A 23,563-nucleotide genomic window follows, 5' to 3' on the forward strand; every position below is an offset into this window, starting at 1 on the left:
GATATTCATCGAGATTCAAGTTGTTAGACCAGATTGATAGAATTTGTTTTCTACCACTAAGATTGTCCTCGAGTATAGTGGTGAGTGATGATGGATTGTATTAAAAAAAAAGGAGGTTATGTATATATATACGGTCAATGTACGGTTTGACTTAGTCAAATACATTGACTAACAGATTGAGACAGAAAAGTTGACAGAGTGTGACTAAAATCAAATATTTGAACTTCGTGTGACTAAACTCAAATATGCCCTATTATAGTGTGACGTACTACAAAAAGACCCTATATATAATAGCAGTCCCCTTTTAAGCTATCTTAGGGTGTCAAATTTTACTCACAATAATTCAGGAGGACAAAAAGGAATATTACAATAAATCAGGGACGTCTCAAATGTTAGAAAGCTAAATGATAAGAGCCCAAAACTGTAGTTAGTTTAATATCATTACATTTAGACCAATTATGTGTACTAGCAAAATGCACATGCTCTGCACATGAATGACAAACAAAACTTATTGAAGATAATGTGAACATAGTTATCAAGAGGAAAGCTATATGTCAGATTGTTACTAATTCATATTCAGAAAATCTAGCGACGTGTTACAAAAACTACAATTTTTTTTATTTGGGAAAAGGGATAGTAGCAATGGTGTGCTAGTAAACACAATAGGTCAGTGTGCATTACACTAAGAAAAAAAAAATGAGATGAATGTATATGGTCCTGAAAGTCTTTGTGACACATTTGAAGTATGTGCATTATAAAATTGTGTTAAAAAATCATTGATTTACTGCCTCAAAATTTCTAAGATGAAGATCTGGTAAGGAGGTTAAGTTCTTGAAGAGAGCTAATTTTATGGGTTTCACACAGAGGAGTAAACAAACACGACTTCAATGCCTAAGAACTTCCTTCACTGTCATCAATTGCTCCAACTTAATTTGTACCATCAACCTTTGGCCCCACATAATTCAGGAAGTGCTCTTTTACAGAAATGTGCAAGCATTTGCAAAGAAATAGAACTCGAGCTACTAAAAATATTAGCGCTTCTAGGGTGTGCAGGATGCACCCTAGATTTTAGATAAAAATATAAGTGAAACATCAGTACATCTTATTTCTCATAATTGCGTAATTACATTTGGTCAAAACAACTAAAAACAAAGATGATTTCCTTCGTCGTTATAGAAAAAACTAATACAAATAAACACATCATAAAAGTTTAAGCTACAGAGTTTTTTGGTGGGTATTGATGTGTTTCTTGTTATACTTAAATAGCTGCTTGTTCTAAGAAAACTCAAGTCTTCTAGCATGTTCAATATTATTGTTGTTGGAAAAGAAGCTTAGAGTCCTACCAATGACCAACAATCACGTACAATCTCTCAAATGTAAATGAGGAAGAAGGCCAATTCAGGTGTCCCTAAACCAATCAGAGTAAGCCAATTAATAATTATCATCAAATAAATATACCATTGAATGTAGCTTCATAAACATACATTTTTGAATCATCTTATTCGTTCATTTGTCAAATGGTAAAATGTAAAGCGTAATAAGCTCAAAAAAAAAATACCTCAGATTGGAACTCTTCTAACTTGCTAGTTGCTACCTTTAGCATTCAAATTGTAGATAAGCTCATTGAAGAATTGCATATTGTAGATTAGCAACAGTCAACACTACACCCAGCAAAGAAGATAAAATAAAAGGGTACCCAAAATAAAACCGCTTTCAACAAACTTCAACCATGGTTTCATAGGAATGGTCCAGCTCATTCTAAACCATCCAAAACTGGGCACTATGCACAACAATCATGATGGAAAGCAAAGGCCTCAATATGTAAACCTCTTCGGCATACTTCACATTGCAAGGTGTAGTAGTTTTCATTATTGAAGCCTCAACCCCTTCAATAAGTACCCATGAACCAGTAGGAGCTTTGGCCACAGGAACGCGGTAACAGGCTTTGTTACTTCTTTTACAGTCATGTCTTCTTCGTCCAATTGAGATATAGAATTAATCTAGTAATAATAATAATTAGTTGAACTTCTTTTATGAAATTGTAATAATAAAATTAATATGTTTACCTAATAAGTTATCATTAATGAATCATGCATATTCATTTAATCAACCATATTATGAAATTGTAAAAGTGCTTAGTTCCTGCTATCTATTAATTAGTACACCCTCCAAGCAGCCAAGAATTATATTTAGAATCAGGCTCAATTATTACCTTTGAGCTTACAATATATGTTTTGTTGTAGCCATATTTCAAAAGGGATGAATAAGCTATTCCTTGTCAAGATAGTCTAATTGTACTGTGATGGTAACAAACTATCAATCATATTCTACTTACATTACAAACTTTTCTCACCGTGCGTAAAATTCTAAGCAATCTATGTAAAGTAAAGTTAGTTACACTATGAACTCCTCTCACCTGGTTAAAATAATGAGCAGGCCTCGTAAAGGGCGGGCGATCTAATCACTTAGGGGTTAAGAACTTACACTCCAAACCCAACCTGAGAATGGTGTGACCCAACAAAGGTCGCAGTAGCCACAACAACAATATCAATACTAAAGTATATATGCCATATCCAATCCTATCAGGCAGTATAAATGTTTATTTATGCAACATATCTACCAAGCTACTTTTGAGAAAAATGGCTTATCTTCTAATTTCTAGAGGAACAAAACATGTAAAGCTCCCAAAAAAATCATTCAACAACACTAACTTGTTAGTTCAAAGTACATAAGTTAAACAAATGCCTATAAAAGAAAAGTACATAAGTTAACAAATGCCTAGAAAAGAAAAGAACCATACCTATGAGGCTTGGTATTGCCGCGGTGCCTTAGCCTCTTTACCTTGACTATCAATGATCAAGTTGGATATTAGGAGCAATTACTTTTCTCTTTGGGTATCAATGAGTTTTAGTGTGGGTAGTCCTACACATCTACTAACATCAAAGAAACAAACTCATCACCTCAATACCTATAACAATATAATGCACAATTACCTCCTTTGGACAATGAGTTTTAGGTTGTGCAGTGCACTAAAACATATTAAGCAATGTAGCGGTCTACCTAACGTTCTTCAAATTAAAGTTATTAAGTTAGACAATGACATACCTGGTACAACTTTTCTTTGATTCTTCCTTTTGGTGTGACAATTCAAACGCTAACTTTTTCACCTTATACCTCACCATATCCAACACTTTCGATGCACACAAATCTCCATCAGGCAAACTAATATGACTTCCAATAACATCACCGTCCACACATCCTTGAAAAAAAAGAGTAAAGATATAAAGAGATTCACATTAGATTACCTTGGTAACTAAAAGCGATGGGAATGAAATTCCAACAATAAATCCAAAGACAACTCCAATATTAGTTGTGATTGTGAGTCTAGCACCATTATTTGATTTCTTACTTACTCCAAAGTTAATGAGAAAAATAGCCTTTAATGGATACAAACCTGTAGTCAAATTGTAATGAAAGCTAAGAGCAAGATAGGTGCTAGCAAACTAAAGCCACATCAATACATATCACTATCACTAAACGTATCTAACAACAACTCGATTCAAGAGGTCATACCACTACCAAGGAACAAATACTGAGATCAAAACAATGCAATCGAGAACAACTTAATAGTAGTTCAGCAATAGAGAATAGAATTTACAGAAGATGAATTGTATACATACTAATTATGGTCACTTGGTGAACCACCTCTTCAATCACCGAAACAACTTCTTCAACTGGTTCAATAACCTCCGCAGTATCGATAGCAATAACCAGTGCTTCCACCCCTTCCTTCGACTCGCTCAATTCCTCCATCTTTGGCCCTTCAAATTCCACTTTATTCTCAACCTCTACATTAGAAGTATTTTGAAATGACAGTAATAGATTGTGAAGTTTATATCCAAAGCCTTACACATAATGCGGAAACACTTTATTTGCAAACAAAAGGTTTTACAATAAAAGAAATATTCTAAATTAATAATAAGTCATGGTTCAATGCTGCATCTTGATGGGACCTTTAGAAAAGCTAGTATATAAACCCACAAGGTTGTTTGAGTCCCTTCATAGCTTGATCTTGATTCTTCCACATACCCTATGCTACCGGATAGCAGACCCAATTACCTAAAGTAGATTTGCCTTATGCTTGACAACTTGAATTTCTTTATTTAGTCTCGCACTACCTCCATTGTTTTGTATCCCATCTTTATAGCCCGCTATAATCCATGGAAATTATTCTTATATTGAACAACTGATATAAGTTCAGTTGCATATAGGGAAAGCTTTAACAGCTTCCTAATGAAAAACCTTGATGATGATATTACCGGCAACTTCACAACAATGCAGTAACACTGTAACCAACAAAAACGACGTCAGAAATTCTTATGTGGTGTATTTGTGTGTGTCGGAGGATATATGGAACAAATGTTTGCTGTATTTGTGATGTACTGCGGCTTTTTAACAAACAAATGATAAAGTTATTAAACATGCAACTGAAACGAATATTGTATGAATCAACTTCTTCTAAAAATCAGACACCACAATCACAGGGAATCCAACCCCAGCCAACTCCCATACTGTACAAATAATTCCATTTATCAGCGACAAATAAATGAAAATGTAAAGAAAGTGTGCCAATAAAGTCATGAACACTATCTGGTCCATGTAATGTGTTGAGACGATCTATTGTAAAGCAATAGCAATATAGCATAGCTTCCATTTCAGGTCTAATATAAAAAGCAACTAAGTTAAGTTGTCTAATATACCGGCCCATAGATTTTTAGGTTGTGCAATGCATATTAAAAGAAAATGACAGACCTATATTTTACACTTGAATCCCAAAAGCAACCTAAAATCACCTGATTTTTACAAACTTGTTCAAGTACATACTACAAAATCCAATACAGGAATCAAACTAGCCAACATGAACAGAAATAAACTCGTGTACAAACCTCGACGCCCCCATCAAGTCTCATATGAAGTCGTTGTCCGACAAATGCTTGCCTACAATCATCCAAATTTGTTGCTTCCACCATATTAGTGAATGATAATATAAATAAATAATATAAATAATTAAACAACCAAACATAAATGAAGTGAATGAACTGGTAGAGGAAACTAAGTAGTATACTTTTCCTTCAAAGTCTCAAATTCAACATATATTGGGTTCTTTCACACTCTCAAGTGCTCTTCTTGGCTGAGGCTTCTCCAATCCCAGCTCGAACCTGCACCAGTTCACTTTAATTCAGGCCAAGGACTAGATACACAAGCTTTTAAATCAAACGTGATAATTAAAGGAATCTTTACATTCTTTTTGTTTCACTTGTTTGCATGAATTTAACTTTTTATTTATCAGGGACCATATACAGAAGCTTTTACATCAAAAAAAATGTGATAAATAGAATCTTGCATTCTCTATGTTTTGCATATTTGATTGATAGTACTTTCGCTCTTTGAAAGGTGACTTGATTTTGGTTCTTTTATGATTTTGATTATGACATGAAGTTACAGCTAGAAATTTTGACATGTTCACATAGTTTGCCATGATTAGTTCTATGAAGATGAGATCATCTTTAGATGCCAGACATTCAATAGGCTGTGGTTTGATGCGCGCTTAGCACAAACCTTAGTGGAGCATTCAGGCTGTGGTTCCAAGCCTTTGAGGCACTTATAATGTTTTTGTTATATTCTAATGACCACCACCTTAGGGTCCGAGATTTTTATTAACAAATCAATAAACTTTGTGGTTATAGATAAGTAGATAACATGATTAACATCATAATAAACTTACTTCATCATGAAATCAAGCCATGCATGGGGGTTCTTCCGAAGAGCATTCACGACTGGTGCATACTCGTGGGGCTCAAGTCCATACTCGACAAGATCTCCAACCTCCTCAGACCTCTGCAGTTTACATAGAAAGAATTTTACATGCTTGAATAAATTGAAAGAGGATGTATATTTTTCCTGCCAAACTATGTGATTATAAGCCAAACTCGTTGCAGTAAAAATAATGAATGTATTAAAAAAATATAAAGGAGAAGAAACAAAAAAGACCTGTATCAGGGACACTGATAACTCTTTCCCATCTCTATTCAAAACCCTTCCCTTCATCCTCCACATCATCTTTTTAGCAGTGAATTAATCCAAATAGAAATCTCAAAAAAATCAAAATCTGATGAATAAAAGGAAATTCTCATGATTTAGAGAATTGAAAGTAACAATCATACCTAATTTAGAGAAATAGTCAGATGGTTTTATTGTCCATGGCCTTTTAATTTTTCAATAATGAGAGGAGATTGGAGAGAAAAAGAGAAGCTAGAACGATGTAACTGGTTTTCTAGTAATGAAGTCGGTATAAATGTTAATAAAAGTGGTATTAATGGTAAGCGTACCTCACGGACAATTGAAATGGTGCGTGCATTTTATTTCCGACTTGAATTTACACAAAAATCCTTAAAGGTATTATGTAAACTTAAGGGTATAAACGGAAGCAAAAACTGAAATGACAAAATAGTCCATTTTAAGGGCATTGAATAATTTGTTTTAATATTTGATCAAGGGTATTTAGTGGTAGAAAAAAGGTTGGTCCAATTTAAATGTCCATGTTAATTATGGTGTACTCTACTAATTGAGATAATAAATATGAGTTAGTATTATTTACGTGCGTTTATGTATTTCAGGCATTGGAGTCAAATATATGAAGAAACATGTCACTTTTGCGAGATAAAGGAGAAAAGGTTGGTTGCTAAGAAGTTCTATGATTAAAAGCCAAGATTCAAAGAGAATAAGTTTTTTTAATGCCCGGTCAAAGCTGAAAAGTCAAAGTCAACGCAGGCAGAAATAGAGCAGGAAAGTCAATAGAACTTCCGCAATCCGTATCTTTGGACTCAGACCTTGGAATTTAGCCTATTAAATGTCAAAACGACTGGCTCGGAAAGTGCTTTCTTACGGTCCAGGCCTTGACCCAATTAGAGGAGCAAAAGTGGACGAAAAGGCTATTGCAGTAATTTCCAACAGATAAACTCTTTTTAGACATATGTAATTAGGTTTTGGGCTTAATTTAAGGGCCCAAAACATGGCTCCAAAGCCCATGCACGAAATTGTAAACCTAGCCCTCTCTTATATAAAGAGGAATAAGGCATAACTCTCCAGATACTTAGAGTTAGATCAATATAATTAATTAGAGATAAATAGTTAAAATTTAGACTTAGTTATTAATTAGTTTAAACTTAAGTTTTAATTCATTAGCTTCTTCATTAGTGTTAAGTTAGTTATTTGTTCTTCATTATTCATTTAGATTAATAAAATCCAAGTTTGTTCTTTATTATGTCTTCTTCTTATTTATATATTTATGATAGTCTAATGACTTCTAGCTAAACCTCCATTAGAGGGATTTGATGAAGCTTGATGAAGACTTGATGTGTTAGTTAGGATTATTACCTTTTAAGAGTTTCACTCTAGTATGTTAGTTGATTCACCATGAGAATGGGTTGGACTTCCTCACATGCTAATTATTAGTTGGCTAATAAACCATAAAAATGATAAAAGTTTACCTACGAAATGAACGATGAAACTCAAAACGTAAGTAAACTAAAACTATTTTACGTGCCTATATTTATCAAAGTTCTACTCTCAATTCTATCGAAATAGAGTGGAGTAACAAATTCGTTCCACTCTAGTCCTTCCGCATGCTGTGTTCTCTAAGTATAAGTAATCTTAACTAAAGTCTAATGAGAGATTTACGAAATGGCAACTAGACTACGATGCAACTACCCACAAGATGCAACTAGTCGACTATTAGAACAACTACGGGAATGATACGTCGATTCTATGACAAGGAGTTGAAGGGGATTGATTCCACCTTAACTCGACTTAATCCTACTAACGATTTAATCGTCAGTAATCCGAATTGAATCGCTTTCGAGAACAATGCAGTTACTCCTAATCCCTAATTACACATGGCATTTCTAACAATTCATAACTAACATGTGAACGATTACACCCATTCTCATGGTGAACTAATCATTTCTAGAGTGGAAAGGAAATTACGATGACCCTCCGATAATCGGGATCAAGCTTTCATCAAGGCTTCTCAAGCCCCTTAAATGGAGGTTTAGCCGAGAATCATCATGCTATCATTCCCAATGGAATTCAAACAAGACATGATATAAAGATTGAAACTTTGCTTGTTTAAACTCAATTCAAAACTACTCATGTAATAATTGAATTAACCTAATACTGACAAATAATTGAATCTACGAATTGAAACTAAACAATTAATGGAAATAAAACTAGATTATGGAGAACACTATTTTATTAATCTAATGAATAATAAACCAATGATTCAAATACTAAATTAATAATCTAACTAATCTAGGTCTAGCTATCTACGTAATAAAGGAATTTATATCTAAACAATTGTAGATGACAAGAATCGAAATTGACAAACTAGCTATTTTATTTATCAAACTAATGAAGAACAATGATTCTAAAGATTAATCTAAAACAATAATTGAAATTAAACTAAACTTAATTTTATTAAATGAAAACTAGATCTAGAATTATCTATAGTTTTAGGTCTAACTAGCTACCATTAACAAAGAGCTAAGCTTTTGTTTTTATATGTTTTCAGATCCAAAAATCGTGCATGGGCTTGGATCCATATTTTGGGCCAGAGAATCAGGCCCAAAACCCAATTCTTTCAGTCCAAAAAGGCCTCTTTAGCTGTAGTTGGCTTCAACAGACTTTTCGTCTACTTCTGCTCCTCTTATTGGACCAAGGCTTAAACCATTGGAAAGCTCTTTCCGATCCGGTCGTTTTGACATAAGGTAGGCCCCATTCCGAAGTCTGAGTCCAAAGATACGGCCTTCGAAAGTTCTACTGACTTTGTGTGTCTTTACGCCGCGGCGTCGACTTTTCAGCTTTTGACCGGGCTTTAGAAAGGCTTTGTCTTCTTGAATCTTGGCCTTTAATCACGGAACTCCTTAGTAACCAACCCTTGCTCATTTATCTCGCTAAAGTGGCACATTTCTACACATAATGGACTTTGAAGCCTGAAATGCATAAAAACACGTAATCAGTGTTAACTCTTAATTATTACTCACATAATTGGTCTAAAAGTATGACTGTTACAGGGTTAAAACTACAGTTTTGGGCTCTTATCATTGGCAGAGATTGCTATGAGTAATTAGGGATCAAACACTTAATCTTATTTGATTCGGATTGCAATAATCTACACTAGCATATTAGGAATACATCAAGTGAATTCAAATCCCCCTAATCCTTTCTCCATATTCATATTTTAGTATTCAATTATCATAGTATAAGTTAAAACATCTAAATTAGTTCAATCGCCATATTAGTATAATTTCAATTCATTACTCTCATTCGTTTTGTTAGAATCGATTAAACTAGTGGAAACTTACGTTTAAACAACTAGGAGTGGAACGAATTCTCTACTCTACATATTTCCCGATAACCAAGAGTAGATAACTTTGATATATATAGCAGTAACCAAGCATTTAGTTTTACTTATTCATAGCATAAATAGTTAATAGTAGGTAAAACTAGTGTTTTATCAATTATCAAATGGCGCCGCTGCTGTCTTAGTGATGTTTAAATTCGTTTCCTTTAGTATTTTCGTCCCTACCAAAACCCCATTAAACCCACCCACCCTTGTTTGGTTCAGAAATATTTTTTTAAGAATTCTACACGGAGCGCGCCCACGCCCATAGTAGGCTATCACGGGAGCGCACACGCCCTCAAAACACTGGACATTGGTTCAGGCAAGAGCGTGCTGTAACACCCCGAATTTTGACAGAATTCGGAAAAACATTATTTGTCCCCGACTCTTCGATTTCCGAGGTGTGACGCACTCTCAACTTCCAAAAACCCATAAACAATTTCAAATATGCGGATAATTAAAAACCAATAAAAAAATTCAATTAAACAAATGTCCTCTTCATTACAAAAATTTACAAATAAGATTAGGTTACAAATCTCTTTTCAATAACTCCTTATTTAAAATTACAAATGAAAGTACAAATACATTGTCTAGACGGAAACTCTATATCACCTCGAAGTAAAACAAGGCCTATCTTGCAATGTGACGCTAACGCTAACCTCAAGCAGCAACCAATCTTCTTCAACACTAAACCTGTCAAGACTTATCAACTGTGTTCATTTAATGAACACACCCGATAAGCAAACATGCAAATCGGGTCAGCATTATAAAAATGCTGGTGTGAGTAGCTCTAAAATACAACCTATTCTTATACAAAATATATACACAAACCATACGGCAGTTAGTTCCTCTACCGAGGCACCTTAACTTTCAACGACTAATACAACATCTTTAAGTATAATAATTAAGGCAGGTAGTTCCTCCACTGAGGCGCCTTAACTTCCAACAACTAATACCACATACCATACGCATAATAAAAGGCAATTTAGTTCCTCCGCGAAGCGCCTTAGGTTCTAACTAAACTACTAACCAACATATTACCATAATTAGATTATTAAGGCTTTCTTTGTATGTCCCTAAAATCACGTCGTATCTATGTCTTACCTAGTTTCCCTGGCTACCACAATCGCTACCCAACGCCGAACATGTACATCCACATGCCTCCCCTTATATAATGTACCACTCGTGCGTAGAACCACCCCGAGCGGGATGCGACACCAGGTAAATCCTCACACGGAAGCCATTATATAAGTAATGCCCCTATTCGCATAAAATATCGCGTCTCGCTCCAATATTTGCGAACGGAATAATCATGCCACTATTCGCTCACGATTGCCCAACACATGGGTCAATCAACATCTCATATATATACAACATCTTATATATCAACATCTTATATATCAAGCCACTATTCGCTAATACATTGCCCAACACATGGGTCAATCAACATCTCATATATATACAACATCTTATATATCAAATACGCCCACACAGGGCAGATCACATGAGTTGTGGTAGTTAGGTTCTAGGATTTTCATTACGTAATTTATTCAGGTGTCATACATTTATGACTCATAAACATTCCACTATATCACGTGCAGGTCAATTACCTTATTGCACTAAGCCACAATATTTAGAAATATCTCGATTATATCTAATAACCAATTTCATTATTTCACGTGCCAGTATATTATTGCACTACGCCACAAACCCGTGGGAAAATATCCACACATATTATACTACCTCATAGTAGCATCCCACATATAAAATAATAAAGCTTTTATACATCTATGTCTCCAAAACTATTGCATTCAATATATATATCCCAACATATTACATAGTGTCACAATATCAACGTCAAATCTTAATTAGATAATGACAACCAAATTTATATAAACTTTCCACAAGCATTTCAACATTTGATTTGTCCATACAATTTACAACATAAAATGTAGCACAATTAAACAGTCTACAGTCCATAATCAAAGCCCAATATATATATATATATATATATATATATATATATATATATGTTTTACACACTACTCACGTCAAATCATAATTAGATAATGACAAACAACGTTATATAATGTTCGACAACATTTTATTATTACAATAGTCTATAAAATCAAATATGAGAAAAACTGGAAAAGTCAACGATCAAAGTCAAAGTCAACACGTCATGGTCAAAGTCCATTGTCAACGGTCAACAATCAAAGTCAACGGTCAATGGTCAATAGTCAAAGTCGACATATCATGGTCGAAGTCAACGGTCAAATGTCAAAGTCAACGGTCAATGGTCAACGGTCAATGTCAACGCATCATGGTCGAAGTCAAACTGTCATTGTCAAAGTCAAACTGTCGTTTCCATGTTCGACAGGTTCAAAGTCATAGCCATGGTTCATGGCTAAGGTCAATGTGCATGGCTCATGGGCTCATGACTACGGAAACGGTTCGGACCCAACTAGCCGAACCCAAACCTTAGAACCCGAAAGTCTAAACATTGGAAAACCCATATAGATCTATTTTAAGTCCTATGGACTAGCCCCAAGAAATATTAGAAATTGGCCCAAAGACGTATACTGAACTGGCCCAAAACACAACTGAGTTCGGCCTGAAAATTTAACTGAAACCGGCCCAACAAAACAAATGAAACGGGCCCATAGACTAATATTAGAACTGGTCCAACAACTTAATTAAAATCGGGCCCAAACAAAACTAAAAGATTTCGCCCAAGCTAACAATAAGGGGTTTGGCCCAACCAATTAGGCCCAAGCCCACACCAAATTACTATTCATCTTCTCCTCCACCATGCGACCACCAAAACCGACCACCACAACCTCCACACACCACCCTACACAAACCCACCGATTTTAATCCCTATAAAACCCCTACAACTTTAATAAAAGCTAAAACCTCAAATTTTAAATCCCAACATCACCAAAACTAGATCTCGAATCGTTTTGCCACCATTAAAGCTTGTTCCAAGCTCCAATCGACATGACCCACACAAATTCCAACCTCCTAACATACATCAACAACCCACAACACCAAAAAACACAGTTCAAACCCGAGAATCACAAATCAAAAACCCACACCCTCAGTATCACAGTAATGGCGTTCGGCGCCATTAAAGCCTTCTCAAGCTTTGTCATCCCCCATTCGACAGCCCCACGCACAATACACTAGCTACTTCAATCATACCTCAACAACCAACCAATCAAACCAAAAAAACAGCCCCACCACCGGTTCGGCCACCGCCATTCTCGCGCCCTTGAAGTTTCAAGCAACGCCCAAACTCCCCACTACCACCGGCAGTTCAACATACATCCACAACCCATCACGCTTTTTAACAAATCACGATACGGACGGAGGAGCCGCCATTGGACGCTCCTCAAGCTTTGCTCCACAAAGCGTTGGCCGGTTCAAAAAACTAAAACATATCGGACCGAACCACATAAATTATAAAACCGGTCGGAAACACTGATAAATCCGTAAATAATAGGCAGCGAAAAATCATAGTTTATGAAATTTGTAAATTCTAAACGGACAAAAATTATCGTTTAGGTAGTGGTGAGATAAACTCTACTCACTCGACGTAATGTACCGACGAATCCTCCCAGCCCGAATCCTCGTGCTCCAATGCTCGAGTAAACAAGCTGCCTCCATTTTTAATATATTTTATTCTCCATGAACCCTATTTTCCATAACAATGTGTTTATATACTTGGGTCCGAAACCCAAGCCCAACACAGACTCGGGCCAAAAAACCAGGCCCACGTGTCCCGAGTCCAAACCAGCGAATTTTTAAAATAAATAATTAAATTAATTAATTAAATAGATAAAAACGTATTTTAAAAATACGGGCGTTACAGCGCCCGCGCCTTTGTTAGCCTATTTCCAAGCGCACCCGCGCCCCTTCTAATACAGCCCAATATTCACAGGTTAGTTTCCAACTTTCTTCGTTCAAGTTATTCAGTGTTTCCAACTTCGTGCATACACTGTGATTGCGTATATAAGACGTTATTCAAGCGCGTAGCAAGGAGGCATTCAGGTACTCCTTCTTCCACTCCTCGCCTCTTCTGTAAGGGGAGTTTTTAATTCTAGCATATCAGGGTTGTTTGACTATTGTTAGTAGTTTGTTTTATATTGGCTTTAGCCTTGTATGATATTACGGTCCGATTCTAGTAAACCATCTTCTGTTATTTGTCACAAATGTTAACGGACACTCCTATCTAGAATACCGCACACTACACCTGCAAAAATGGCTAATGAAACAGAGACTCCTCTCTCTGATTTTTACAAGGCCCTTAATGATAGCCTTAAGTCTTGCATCGTTCTTGCAGACCCAGTGGGGGATTTTCAAATCCCCCCGAGTATATTTAATTTGTTACCAGTTTTTCATGGGTTAGACCATGAGAAGCCTTATCAACACATGCATAGGATAGAACAATTAAGTTCTTACCACATTTTATCATCCTACCGTTGGTTCAAAGCAAATTAAATTGAGGGTGTTTTCTTTCACCCTAGCCGATAAGGCGACATCTTGGTTAACTGCCCAAGCGCCTAATTATGTGGACTCATGGGCCAAACTTGTTCAATTATTCATGGAACAGTTTTACCCACCGCTAAAGACAAATAAAATGCTTCAAAAGATTCATTTCTTCAGCCAAAATCCTTATGAATCCTTTTCAGAGACCGGAAATCGTTTCACTGATCTTCTCATCGAGTGTCCACATCATAACCTTATGAAAGACACGCTTGTTTGTGCCTTTTTCAAAGGGCTTTTACATCACCATAAAGAGGTTATTGACATAATGATTGGGGGTAGTTTTCTTAGTAAAGGTGCCTCTGAGGCTTATAGGTTTTTAGAAGATCAATCTAAGAGTCAAAATAACTGGGGGGGAGGGGGCAATAATTCTTCTTCCACAGTTAAGGCTGCCATTATGTTTGAGGTTAAATCTGATCCTGAGCTTAAAACTTTAATCGAATCTCTCACTAAAAAGGTAGAAACTATTTCTGTCCAACAAAAGCCTACTCCTGTCATAAACGTCAACACTCTTCCATGTAATTTTTGTTACAGCCTTGAGCATCCCGACTCCTATTTTCCTCTAGTCTATGAACAACCATCTGCTCAACCAGACAATGTTTGTTCCATTAATAATGAACCTAACACACCTTGGAGACAACATCCCAACTTAAGTTGGAGAAATAATCACAAAGTTACACCCCTAGGGTTTAATAATCAAAATGTTAGGCCAGCAACTAATTACAGCCAAGCTCACCGAGACAAGGACAAGGACAAGCATAAGGTAATTAAAATAATTATAATAATGATTATAATGCTAATTGAGGTATCATTCTGGTTACTAATAACTATCGTCAACCCACCCGTAAATAATCAATGTGAGATAGTTCCAGTCACACCATCTGTGACCACTACACCTTCACAACCGGATCGTTTCGACACCTTCTTGTATGATAGCCAATAGTTGTTACAATCCTTTAATCATTCTAACCAACAACTTCTACAATCCATTAACCATTCCATCCAGCAGTTAGCCTAAAAGAAAGCCCAACCAAAAGGTGTGTTTCCAGGTCAAGTCATACCTAATCCTAAAATGCCAAACATAGCCTTTGAAGTAACCGGTAATCCTAGTAATGAAAATATCAACGAAGGTGCTATCACCACTCTCCATTATGGCAGAGTGGTTGATAACGCCATAACTATGTCTATTGTTACCCCACCAGTGGTCCCTACGCCTTATATTTTACTAGATACCGAAGTAATAACTGACGATCCTACTCCTGTAGAGCTACTAGTTAAACCTCAACCCAAGAGGAAAATGGCCAAGGTTAAAACTCCTATTAATCCATATGCTAAATATAGAGAGAACCCACCGTTTCCCCAGAGACTAGCCATGTTACACAAGGATACTAATTTTGATGAGATTGGAAGTTTTTAAAAATCTAACGATTAACCTATCTTTTCTTGACGCTATTAAAAAGTTATCACAACATGCTAAGTTTCTAAAAGAGTTGTGCACTACTAGGGGGAAGACCAATATACCAAAACACGCATTTTTAAATAAACAATTCCCAACTCTATCTGAACATAATGGAATCGTTAAGTACAAGGACCCTGGTAGTCATACTGTACAATGCACCTTGGGGGATACCCACATGACGACTGTGCAATTAGACCTGGGGGCGAGTGTTAACTTACTCCCATATTATATATATAAACAAATAGGTCTACATGAGATGCAACCAACTAAAATAACGTTGCAATTAGTTGATCGATCTATTAAGTATCCTAAGGGTGTTGTTGAAAACATACTGGTTAAGGTTTAAGATTTTTACTACCCAGCAGACTTCGTTATCCTAGACACAGAAGTCGTTAACGACTATGTTCCTATTATTTTAGGGTGTCCCTTCTTGGCTACTGCCAACACGCTCATTAACTGACGCTGATGGTTCGATGTCCATGTCCTTTGGCCATCTTTCTGTTGAGGTAAATGTTTTCAAAATGATGAAACAGTTACCCGATTCGTCTATAGATGGGGAAGTTAGCATGATTGAGAGCTTAACTCAAGATTATTTCAACAATACGTTTCCAGAAAATCAAATGCACTAGTTTCTTTCCTTCGATAGTTCCAACTTCGACGATGACTCCTACTTAGAGAAAGTCAGCGCCCTTTTTGAGTCTACCCCTATCTTAGATCCTTTTGTCCCTCCTTCTTCCGAGTTTGAAGACCTCTTACCTAAACAGTCTTCACTACTCAGGCCGAGGACCCTCCGGACTCTTTTTACCAATTCCTCCCACCCATATGCTTAAGCCTCTTCCTACTGAGTTGAAATATATCCAGCTTGATCCGGATGGTAGTCATTCAGTGATCTTATCTTCTCAGTTATCTGTTGATGAAGAGGCACGTTTGATTAGGCTGATTAGGGAACATCGTTTCGCGAATAGTTGGTCCCTGGATGACATTAAAGGAATTGACCTTGGTGTATGCACGTCGCATACATTTGAACAAAGAGATAATTATGTACATTGATTTATGTCTAGATTCATTTCTTATCAAAGAGATAATTATCAGATCAGAGTTATAGTCTATCACTATTACTTAAGCTACAAGATTACTTGAGCTATAAGGACTCTCTACTCTATCTATATAAATACCAAATTATTTTTCATAGGGAACTACGTTGAAACTTGATCCCTAGAGAATAGATCTTGGGTACATAGACAACCATTGTTTGGTTCAGTTTCATCTCCCCCAACATCAAATTCCTCATTTTCTTTGACCGTTCTTTACCATTGCTCTCGATCAGGTTGAAGCTAGTTTTGTTGCGAAACATAATTAATAATTGTTTTAGGGATTTTGGAATTCATTATCATTATCGTGAAACAATCAAGATGGTAAGCACAAGAAGCAGACCAAATAGTCAACATATTCCTTCTGCTAATAGGAATCACAACCCTCGAAATTCAAATCGGCCAATACAAGAACCGTTGAACAATCAAGTTGCTCCTAGTGGTAGGATCAATTCTCAACATCCAAATCTTTTATGGAAGTTTTCACCGCCACCGCCACCGCTAAAAGGCTCTTTACAAGTGCCGCCACCACTCCTAACAATCTTGCAACAAGAAAATCGACAAGTCAGTAATCCTCCATGTGGTCTGCCGTCTATCCATGTCGATCCTTTAGTTGACATGGATATGGACGTGGACATTACTCTCACACCAACTAACGGAAAAAGTGATATAATAAGGCTAAATTCACCCTAATACGGTTGATAAGAAGTTACGACGAGTTAAAAATTTAAATAGGAACTTGAGAAGGAAGCCGGCAAAGAGGCAAAGGTCACACCCCGAATTTAGCGAGGCCTTTAAAAACATTATTTAAAGGATGGAATCTTCGATTTCCAAGGTGTGACGACTCTCCACTTCCAAAAGCCCATAAACATTTTTTAAAATATGCGGATAATTAAAACCAATAAAAATTTCAATTTAAACAAAGTCCTCTTCATTATAAAACAATTTACAAATGAAAATACAAATAATATTATCTCAACTAAAAATCTATATATTCTCAAGGGAAAACAAAACACAACACGAGATGAATGCTAACGCGAAACCACAACAAAGCAGCATTAACCTTCTTCTTCAACACTAAACCTGTCAAGACTTATCAACTATGTTCATTTAATGAACACACCGATAAGCAAATATGCAAATCGGGTCGAAAGATTATAAACAATCTTTGGTGTGAGTAGCCCTAAAATACAACATATAATAATACGATATATATACACAACAAATAAGGCAGCTTAGTTCCTCCACCCGATTTTTTTAACTTTTAACGACTAATACAACATCCTTAAGTTCAATAATCTAGGCAGGTAGTTCCTCCACAACCCTTTAACTTCCCACTAACCCCACAACAAACTATACACATCATAAATAAGGCATGTAGTTCCTCCATCGAGGTTTTAGGTTCAACTGAACAAATAACCAAACAAACGTATTAAATAACGGATTTTTCATTTCATGCTCAATCACAGAGTGGGTCGCCTCTACCCAAGTAATTAGTTTGACCCACCCTTCTCGCAAAATCATACATAATCATCTATCTACAACTACATCGAAATAACAAATACATTACCATAATTATATTAATTAAGGTTTTCTTTGCGTGTCCCTAAAATCACGTCAGTATCTATGTCTTTACCTAGTTTCCCGCTACCACAATCAAACCAACGCCGAACATGTACATCCACATGCCTCCCCTTACATAATGAGCCACTCCAATGCGTAACCAACCCTCGGTAGCGGGATGCCGCGACACCGTAAATCCTCACACGGAAGCCAAATCTATGTAAGACCGCCACTATTCGGCATAAAATATTCATGCATCATCGTTCTATTTTGCATTAACGGAATAATCAAGCCACTAAATGGTGACGCCGGAGGGGCCAAGGCCATTCAAATTTTAATCGAACGCATGGAAGTGGAAGGTTAAAGATTAATCAAACGCCGGAAGGCCAATCACATGAGTTGTGGTAGTCAAGTTCTAGGATTTTCAAGTTATGTAATTTAAGGGTGTCATACATTAATGACTCATAAACATTTCTACTATATCGCGTGCGGGTCAATTACCTTATTGCACTAAGCCATAATATATAGAAAAATATCTCAGTTATATCTCATAACCGCTTTCATTCTTTCACGTGCTTAATATATTATTGCACTACACCACACTCGCGGCAATGTTAAAATTGCGCAAGAGTAATGAAATATTCACCAATACTATATTAGCATCTCACATATAAAATAATTTGAGTGTATATACATTTCTCCAAGATATTGCATTAATATAAATATCCCAAAGATATTATCTCAATATCGGGCATCGTGTCAAAATACAACAACATCAAGGTCAAATCTTTTCTTAGATAATGACCACCAAATTATACAAGCTTCCACAAAGATTTTATTACTATATGTGTCCATATAATATACACATAAACGCGAAGACAAATAAACAAATCCACAAACCCACAATCAAATCCCAATATATATATATGCTTTACACACTACTCACGTCAAATCTAAATTAGATAATGACAAACCAAGTTATACAATATCGACAATATTTTATTACTATATATATCCATATAAACAAACATATGAAAAACTGGAAAAGTCAACATTCATAGTCAACGGTCAACAGTTAAAGTCAACGGTCAAGGTCAACGGTCAAAGGTCAACACATCATGGTCAAGGTCAAACTCAACATGTCATGGTCAAAGTCAAAGTCAACATGTCCTGGTCAAAGGTCAAAGGTCAACACATCACGGTCAAGGTCAAACTCAACATGTCATGGTCAAAGTCAAAGTCAACATATCATGGTCAAAGTCAACAGGCCATGGTCAAAGGTCAAAGTCAACATGCCATGGTCAAAGTCAACAGGCCATGGTCAAAGGTCTTTCCACATGCCATGGTCAAAGGTCAAAGTCAGTGAGTCAATGGTCAAGATCAAAGTCAACCATCAAATGAACAAAGGTCAACATCATGGTTAAGTCGTCATTGTCAAAGTCAAATGCCAAAGGTGTTTGACAAGTTCATAGTCATAACCATGGTTCATGGCTAAGTGACAAAAGTGTATGGCTCAAAGGCTCAAGGTCATGGTCGTAACCTAACGGATGCCCAAACCTTACTACCCTAAGTCTAAACAGTGAAAGACCCATGTAGATCTATTTTAAGTCCAATGGACTGGTCCATGCAATATTAGAAAACTGGCCCAAAAACGTTAAGGGGTTCGGTCTAAAAATACGAATGAAACGGGCCATAGACTAATATTAGAACGGGTCCCAAAACTTAAGTTAAACTGGGCCCAAACTAGACTTAATTAAACTGGTCCAAAGATCAAATTAAACAGGCCCATAGATTAATATTAGGACTGGCCCAACAAAACAACCAAAATAGCCCAAAAAATTGAAAACCGGCCCAAGGCCCAACAACAATGGGTGTAGAGAAAATAGAGTGCGTCGGGGAGCACCGGATCGCGTTCTCTGTCTTCTCCCTCCAACGTGATGGAAAAAGACTACCACCACCAGCTAAACCCAAAACCATTTCGGCCGGCCACCATTCTTCACTTCATCAAAATAGAAAATGAAAGAAGGAGAAACCACATAACATTTACAAAACCAAAACACCATTCACTAAATCGATATAATTCTCAAAACTAGATCCGCAAGATTTGTAAATTTGCCGCCATTAATGCCGCCATTAATGGCTTTCTACAGCCCACTCAACCCCCACTCACCTCCAACAATACACTCAACACAACAAAGCAAAAAAAACACAACCAATAAACCAAAAAAAAAAACCCCCCCCCCACCGGGCCGCGAACCATCACCACCAATCCATCAAACCCACAAATTTCCAACCAAATCCAACAACAAGAGTACAAACAAACAAAAACATAAATAGTTCAAAACATAAACTGGGCGTTTTCTCATGACGCCATTAATGCTCCTCGAGCTCCAACAGCTTTTTTCCTAATCCGCATTCAGCGGTTTAAAACAACCACAAGTGTTTGAAAGTAAATCAACAAGAGTATACACATAGAAAACAAAGAAAATAACGATTTTTGTTGGGGCTTTAAGCGCCCTTAAAGCCCATCCGATTGGACGATTGAAATGTCGAAGGTTTAAGTCTCAACAGAGTTAAATCTACTAATACGATATAGGTGAAAAACAATATAATGAACGGTAAAATAAAACGAAACATTAAAGCGATGATATATGAAAACTATAACTCCGTGAAATAGCCAAATAGCTACTCACTTGACGATCGGTTTTTCGACGAATCCTCCTAACCCGAATCGTATCCAACGGTTTCGAAACAAAACCGGCTGGAAGAATTACCTCCATTTTTAATATTTTATTATTCTCTTAACCCTATTTTCTAGAAAAAATGTTTATATACTTGGGTCCGAAACCCAAGTCCAACACAGACTCGGGCCCAAAACCAGGCCCACGTATCCCGAGTCCAATCCGACGAATTTTGAAAATAATTAATTAAATTAATTAATAAATAATTAGAAAAATACGTATTTAAAAATACGGGCGTTACAGACCAAGTATCTCCCCATGCCTGCCATGACAAAGCAATGGATGACTATAAAAAATCTGAAGTTCGTGGTAATACCATCCTTGCAAGTGCCCAGCCCAAGTTGCAGTTATCAAGTGGCGTACCCTCCATCTATAATATTGAGACTCATGTGAAAGGGCCGCCTACAGTGGATTGCCTTTTGGAAGTGCAAGTAGGAGATTTAACAGAAGAAACCACTTTTATTTCCACCGAGCTTTCGAGCATAGAGCAAAAAGAGTTGGTTTCCCTTTTACAGCGGAATAAGCGTAACTTCGCTTGGAAAATTGAGGAAATGCCGAGAATAGACCCTTCTGTTGCCTATCATAAACTTGACATTGATCCAAGTTTCAGGCCAGTTCTCCTAAAACCGAAAAGAATGGCACCTGATCGGAAGCTCAAAGTTAAGGAGGAGATTGATAAGCTACTTGCGGTTAACTTTATCCGACGAGTTACTTACCCAAAATGGCTTGCTAATGTCGTCGCAAAAGAAAGTGCCAAAAAAGAACAGACAAATCAGAATTTGTATTGACTTTACAAACCTTAATGAAGCTTGTCCGATTCATCCGTATATGTTGCCACGAATTTCCGAACTGGTGGACGCCACTTTGGGCTTCCAACGCCTATCTTTCATGGATGCTTCTTCAGGGTACTACCAGATATCTTTGAATGTGGATGACCAAGAGTTCACCGCCTTTATCACCGACTAAGGCATTTTCTACTACACTGTTATGCCTTTTGGTCTGAAAAATGCCAAAAGCTTGTCAATACAATTTTTTCCGATCTGCTGGAAAAAATAATGGAGGCTTATATCGATGATATAGTCGTTAAATCGAAGCTTATTGGTGATCATCTTTCCGATCTTCAACTTGTTTTTTTATAAGCTTAACAAGTATAACATGAGACTCAATCCCGCTAAATGTTCTTTTGGCCTCTCTTCTGGAAAATTTATGGGATACCTCATGACTCGTAGAGGTATTGAGGCTAATCCTGATCAGATACGCGCCATTATTGATATGCCATCACCAAAAAATAAAAAGGAAATTCAATGACTTCTAATCGGTCGGCGCGCTTCTTCATAGATTTATTTCTAAATATTCTGATTGTTGTCATCCCTCTTCCAGACTTTAAAGGGGGTGGCAATTTGGAACGTTGATTGTGAGATTGCATTGCAACAACTGAAGAAATACTTGGTCAATCCTCCTATATTGACAAGTCCTTCAACGGGTCAACCTATTGGCATATACCTAACAACTACAACTACAACTCAAGCTGTTAGTGCTGTTCTTTTCGTTGATGATGGTAGACCCATCTTTTTTATCAGTAAGGCTTTAACTGGAGCTGAGTCTCGTTATTCAAAGATGGAAAAGATTGCACTTGCATTGGTTCATGCCGCCCGCCGATTGAAACCATACTTCCAGGGGAGGTTGGTCAGAGTTTATACTAAGTATTCCTTACGCAAGATCTTTCGTAATGCACATGAATCAAGCAGATTAGCTGAATGGGAAAGTTATATTAGTGCATATAGCATTGTCTTTGAAAGTCGTACTGCTAAAAAAGGACATGCTTTGGCTTCTTTGATAGCTGATTTTCCGATTGATGATTTTCCTATTAACGATTTTTTGCGCCAGGAAGAATCTATGGAAGACATTCTGCCGCCAATAACTGGGGGCGACGAAGACCAACTTGAAAACGCAATTCCTAATCTCATTGGCCTATGGATTGTTTACTCAGATGGCTCCCATAATAAATCTGGGTCTGGAATTGGATGCATTTTTGTTAAACCCGGTGGAGAGAAGATTGAGAAATCTGTGCGATTTGGCCCATTTGCTTCAAATAACGAATATGAATAGGCTGCCATTTGTGCCTTGAGAATAGCTTTGGCGGGGCTTAAAAGCTCCAGTTATACACGGATTCTCGCCTTGTTGCCAATCAGTTTGCGGGTCTTTTGAAGCAAGAGATGAGCGTATGGTGGCTTATCTTAGTTTGATACATAGCTTTGCTCAACAATTTGATAGTATCTCTATCATTCAAAGACCACGAAATAACATACATCATGCAGATTCATTGGCTTATCTCTCCGCCGCCGTTAGAAGAGAAGAGTCAAGACACATCACTGTGGAGTTCCAGAAAGAGCCAAGCATTGACTTTACCGAAAAAAAATTGCATGACTTGTATATACATGAAAGCAATTACTTGTTTTGCTTATACACAATAACGAAATACGACCCACGTATAATCGCACCAATCATGACTCAAAAGCGGAAAAGGGAGATGGAAAATTCACAACATGACCGTACTTTGGATCTTCCATCAGAGTCTATAGATCCATTTGTTCCTCCTGAGTTCGCTCTAGAAATAGATAGTGAGTTGGTACATGAAACAGATGATAGTCCTGAAGTTCCTGATGTGATACTATCGGAACCAGTGGTGATCTCCGATGAG

The 23,563-nt window shown here is 36.8% G+C and overlaps 1 long non-coding RNA gene across 1 annotated transcript; it reads right to left on the reverse strand.

The window, feature by feature from the left end:
- Nucleotides 1–4,949: 4,949 nt before the first annotated feature.
- On the reverse strand, nucleotides 4,950–5,868 carry LOC147486273 (uncharacterized). Its single transcript, XR_015201941.1, has 3 exons — nucleotides 5,786–5,868; nucleotides 5,126–5,219; nucleotides 4,950–4,998 (listed from the first exon to the last, which is right to left on the reverse strand). It is a non-coding gene; the product is annotated as an uncharacterized LOC147486273 (long non-coding RNA).
- Nucleotides 5,869–23,563: the final 17,695 nt, after the last annotated feature.

Source organism: Coptis chinensis, chromosome 7 (assembly GCF_015680905.1).
Source record: "Coptis chinensis isolate HL-2020 chromosome 7, ASM1568090v1, whole genome shotgun sequence".
NCBI classification, from domain to species: domain Eukaryota; kingdom Viridiplantae; phylum Streptophyta; class Magnoliopsida; order Ranunculales; family Ranunculaceae; genus Coptis; species Coptis chinensis.